The following is a 5,705-nucleotide window of genomic DNA, read 5'->3' as shown; positions in this document are numbered from 1 at the left end:
TAATTCCAGGGCTCCAGTAGCAGTTCTATTGGCTTGTTTGTTTTCAAAGCAAGGCCTCCTAACATGAAGAACCAGGCACTGGGCATCTGTGACATCCTTTAGGTGACCTTTGACTGGCAGCAGTGTCCAATTCTCTAGTCTTCTCCCTTGGTGGGAAGAGGAGGCGTGAGCATGAAATGGGTCCACTCGGGGAGGGAGGCATCTTGCCAGATGTCCTCACAAAACCTGACACAGCCCATGGCTCAATGAGGGGGGCTGAGGGGGATGATTTTGTGATTTTATGATGGCGAGATCCCCCCTTCAGTCTACACATGGCACGTGACATCCAGGGATGAAGAGGACGTCGTGCCCGCCATTTTGTTTTTGTTTTTAAAGGAGAAGGATCTCATGAGCACTCGAATGTCAAACATAAGTGTTTTTTTAAAAATAAATAAATAAATAAATAAATAGCAATAACAACAACAATAATAAATTTATTTCTAACCTGCCTCTCCTTCCTGATCGAGGCGGGGAACAACAACAAGTATAAAATACATAAAATATTAATCAAAACATAGTATACATTGATAAAAATTCCCAAAAGTCATCCTAAAAGCATCCTAAAAGCATCCTAAAATTCCACAGAATAGACCACAAATAGACCACCCTTCCTGATCGAGGCGGGGAACAACAACAAGCATAAAATACATAAAATATTAATCAAAACATAGTATACATTGATAAAAATTCCCAAAAGACATACTAAAAGCATCCTAAAAGCATCCTAAAAGCATCCTAAAATTCCACAGAATAGACCACAAATAGACCACCCTTCCTGATCGAGGCGGGGAACAACAACAAGTATAAAATACATAAAATATTAATCAAAACATAGTATACATTGATAAAAATTCCCAAAAGACATACTAAAAGCATCCTAAAAGCATCCTAAAAGCATCCTAAAATTCCACAGAATAGACCACAAATAGACCACCCTTCCTGATCGAGGCGGGGAACAACAACAAGCATAAAATACATAAAATATTAATCAAAACATAGTATACATTGTTAAAAATTCCCAAAAGACATACTAAAAGCATCATAAAAGCATCCTAAAAGCATCCTAAAATTCCACAGAATAGACCACAAATTATGCAGTCGAGTTTCCCGCGTTTGGGGAAATCACAGGGGTCAGCACACCCGAAGTGCAAAGGATGAGCCTCACCCTGGGAAAACCTCCTTCATGATCAAGGTGTCTCCCCTGACAGGTAAGTATAATAAATAAATTCCCCGCTCCCCTCCCCAACCCACCCCCTGAGGAGCTCTGTGCCCAGTGCCCGGTTCCTAGCTCCTCACAGTTATTCACGAGGACCCGTGATGCCTAACCACACGTTCCGCGGTCTCTAGATCATCCCGAGACCACGGAAAAAGCAGGCTAAAAGGGTAGGGCGATATCCCAGAGCAAGGGAGGGATCATCCCTCCCTGCCCCTGGGATCCCCTGTGCATCATATGAACCCACAGGGATGATCCTGGGGTGATCCCCGGGATATCGCTTGGTCTAGCCATGGCCATAGAGTCAGCAGCCTTCCTTACACTGTGCTACCCTTTCACCTGATGTGTCAGAAGCCTCCTTCTCCCACAAGTGCAGTTGGCCAGTGGAGCACTACAGCCTCTATGTTGGAGACCCAAACTGCCCCCCCCTCCATCTCTCTATGTAGACTAGAATCCATTTTCCTGTTTTGTTTTATGCTTGCCTCTATTCTTCATAGAAATGTAATAAATAAAATAAAATTTAAATAATGAATAAAATTCTGGAACAGAAGTTTTCCTTTGGGATATATATATATTTTTATCATCACCCATTTTGTCTCGATGGCTTCCCCTCCAGTGAACGCTTGTTTCTTTCTTACGTTGTGGCTTTTTGCGGGCTGCTGTTTCCAATTGTTCTGATTACTTAGATGCATTATTTAGGATTTGGGGGGGCTGCTGTTGAGTTACAGTTTTTTTCATTCTCTCCCTCCCTCTAGTCTTTTATTGTCTTGGCCAAGTGATTTTGGACTAACTGCCGAGTGGCATGTTGAGATCTGCTTTATCCTCGGCTGGGTTTCTTGGTTGAGGTAGCATCTCTTTGCAGCCTTGTACCAAGTGAAGAGGTTGGCTTCAATTATTTATTATATGTCATCCTTGATTAAATACTTTGGCTCAGGCTCAAAATGCTGAGCGCATAGATAAATGACAACCTGCTAGGCTCCAGGTCCTCAATAAATTAATGTGTTTTGAGGACTACTTGCTTTAGACAAAGAGAGATGTCTACTTGTCTCTCGCTCTCTGTCACTGCTGTCTTGCATGAAGGTCCAACTACCCCAACACAAGTTTACAACTGTCGGACTCTAGGGATGGAGGAGAAATTCACTGGGTTCCCACTTGAATGAGAACTAACCCAATTTCACGCTTTCAAACTGCTATGTGAACGAAAACTGAGTCATCCTTTGAAATTTACATTTCTCTGAATTTTGCAGTAGAGTCCTCCAATCAAAAAAATACATATAGCAATGTGCATATTAGAGGAAATATTGTGAAAATGCATTAGGACAACTGCTTGTGAACCAACATGCATACAAAAATGCATGTATTAGGAAGGATGCACATAAAAATACCGATGAATTTTCATGCAAACTTTTTTAAAAAAATGGAATTCTCAAAGTTTGGGAATAAATGAAGTTGAGACTGGAAAAAGGAGGGCAACGAGGATGATCAGGGGTCTGTAAACAAAGCCCTATGAAGAGAGACTGAAAGAACTGGGCATGTTTATCCTGGAGAAGACAAAATTGAGGGGAGACATGATAGCACTCTTCAAATACTTGAAAGGTTGTCACACAGAGGAGGGACAGGATCACTTCTTGATCATCCCAGAGTGCAGGACATGGAATAATGGGCTCATGTTACAGGAAGCCAGATTCCGGTTGGACATCAGGAAAAATGTCTCAGCTATTAGAGCAGTACGACAATGGAACCAGTTACCTAGGGAGGTTGTGGGCTCTCCCACACTAGAGGCATTCAAGAGGCAGCTGGACTAACATCTGTCAGGCATGCTTTAAGGTGGATTACTGCATTGAGCAGGGGGTTGGACTCGATGGCCTTATAGGCCCCTTCCAACTCTACTATTCTATGATTCTATGAAATGAGGAACTGAGAGAAACCAGAATTGACAGATCTGTCCATCCCTATCTAACTCTCCTTCTATCCCATCCCCAGAGCTCACCTGTCAATCCTCAATGACTCCTCCATCTGTCTCTAGTCCATCTAATGTAGTTGATTATAGGCCTTCTGAGTATAGATTGCCACTTCCATGTTCTGTAGAGTGAGTGTCTGTCAACCTTATCAGGCCCGAGTGAACATGGCCTCTCCAAATTCTCAATGATATTCCCCAGCACTGAAATGCAGTGGGGATATTTGATCAAATATACTCTGTGGCGGGGAATTATCCAACAGGTTTAAAAAGAATATTCTCAGAAAATTCTCTTCTGAATCTTTTTTTAAAATACTGAATTAAACTATGTATATTTTTTACATTCATCCCCATAGCATGAACAATCTGTGCAAGCATGCAAACCTGAAAGGAAAAGCCACAGAGAAGAGCTTTTGGCATTTCCGTGAAGAGGGTCAAGAGCAAGCTATTATAGTGATCACCCACATTCTTAACTTGAGTAATACAAACGTGGAGGAGGTAAGAAGCAGGCTACTTACTTTTAAGAATGAGGGCATTAGTGTCGTCCAATTATGGTATTCTCTTGAAAAAAGTGGCTGGGAGCAGAACTCCACAAGACTTGCAGGATTTGTTCAGAGGAATTCACTTGTAGCTGCATAATGGAAAATTACATTGTGAGATGTCATCACTAGAACTGGATGTGGGCTTGTGTGCAAGGATCACTTATTGGAGATGATGAATCTCCATGATCTTGCATAAGACCAAGGATTTGCCATTGTCCACAGCCATCCACATCAATAAGAAAATTGCCAGAAGGTATTTCTATATTCCTATCTGGATGAATTTTCTATAGATTGTAAAGATGATAGGAAAAAAATGGGAGAGTTTGGTTTGCTCAACCCAATGAATGCATGTTTTCATCCTTTCATGGGTGGAGTGATGGGTTATTATGCTAGGTTGTATCCAGAGTTAGTCAGACTCAGAATAGGCCTGTTGAAATCAACGGGACATCAATTTGCCATGAATAACTTAAATTGCATGTGTTACAATGGGTCTACTCATGGGTCTACTAAGTATGACTAAGTCTGGATCCAACCCACTATGTATTAGGGCTTCTCCACAAAACTACATATTCCCCCATTTTGGTTTTCATTGTTATATAGTAGAATAATTTCCTTGAACAACACTTTTTAAATCATATCGTATTTATTCATTTCATACAGTAGCTGGGATTTCTATTGAATGATAACCAAGGCTGCTTATATTTATATATAAAAAATAAAATACTAGAAATACATATAAAGCAGCATCTAGCTAACAAACACACATACACATATTTCAAAGTTACATCAATGGAATAAGAACCTTCATTAAAGAATATCCAGACTTGAATCTCCGTCCCTGTCCCAGTGCTTGAGTCAATAATGTTCACCTGATTCAAATAATAATAATAATAATAATAATAATAATAATAATAATAATAATAATAATAATAATATATTTCTTACCCGCCTCTCCGCTTGGATTGAGGGGGGGGAACAACAGCAAGCATAAAATATATAAACTACTGTTTCAAAACATAGTTATACACTGTTAAAAATCATCCTAAAAATTTCCTAAGAGCATCCTAAAAACACCCTAAAATTCTACTGGATACACCTGCCTGAAGAGATCAGTCTTGATAGCTTTCTTGAATGCTAAAAGTCTGTCACGCTGATGAGTCTCCTCTGGCAGGCTATTCCACGGTCTGGGAGGAGCAGAAGAGAAGGTCCTCTGGGTAATGGTTGTCCACCTAGTCTTTGCTGACTGAAGGAGATTCTTCCCAGATGACCTGAGTGTGTGGGGCAGATTGTACGGGAGAAGGCAGTCCCACAGGTAACCTGGACTCAAACCATGTAGGGCTTTAAAGGTGATAACCAACACTTTATACCTTGCCCGGAAACTAATTGGCAGCCAGTGAAGAGATTTTAAAACTGGGGTAATGTGGTCACCCCTAGATGTACCGGTGACCAACCTGGCTGCCATATTTTGAACTAGTTGAAGTTTGTGGACTAGGCACAAAGATAACCCTACGCAGAGTGCATTGCAGAAATTGAGCCTCAACGTTACCAGCACGTGCACTACCATCTTTAGGTCTTCCAACTCTAGGAAGGGGCGCAGCTGGCATATCACCCATAGCTGGTAGTAGGCACTCCTGGCTGTTGCATCTATCTGGGCTGTCATTTGGAGCGACAGATCCAGAAGCACCCCCAAGCTGTGAACACAGTCTTCAAATATTGTTTTATATTGTCTTTTGTGTTTGCGTTTTTAGATTGTTGGTTGTTTTTATGCTCTTCATGATTTTAACTTTTGTGAACCGCCTAGAGAGCTTTGGCTATTGGGCGGTATAAAAATGTAATAAATAAATAAATAAATAAATAAATAATATATATATTATACCTGGCAGCCAGTGGAGCTGCTTTTAAAGGGCATTGCTAACTTGGACAGCTGAGATGTCACAACATGGGCTTCCAAGTG

At 40.9% G+C, this 5,705-nt stretch overlaps 1 non-coding gene across 1 annotated transcript; it reads right to left on the bottom strand.

Moving 5' to 3' along the window:
• Positions 1 to 1,090: 1,090 nt before the first annotated feature.
• Positions 1,091 to 1,255, bottom strand: LOC134409895 (U1 spliceosomal RNA). The gene has a single exon (XR_010026221.1). It is a non-coding gene; the product is annotated as a U1 spliceosomal RNA (small nuclear RNA).
• Between the last annotated feature and the right edge of the window lie 4,450 nt (positions 1,256 to 5,705).

This window comes from Elgaria multicarinata, chromosome 16 (assembly GCF_023053635.1).
Source record: "Elgaria multicarinata webbii isolate HBS135686 ecotype San Diego chromosome 16, rElgMul1.1.pri, whole genome shotgun sequence".
Classification (NCBI taxonomy): domain Eukaryota; kingdom Metazoa; phylum Chordata; class Lepidosauria; order Squamata; family Anguidae; genus Elgaria; species Elgaria multicarinata.
Note: the sequence above shows the minus strand (reverse complement) of the source record. Positions and strands in the feature narration are given on the sequence as shown.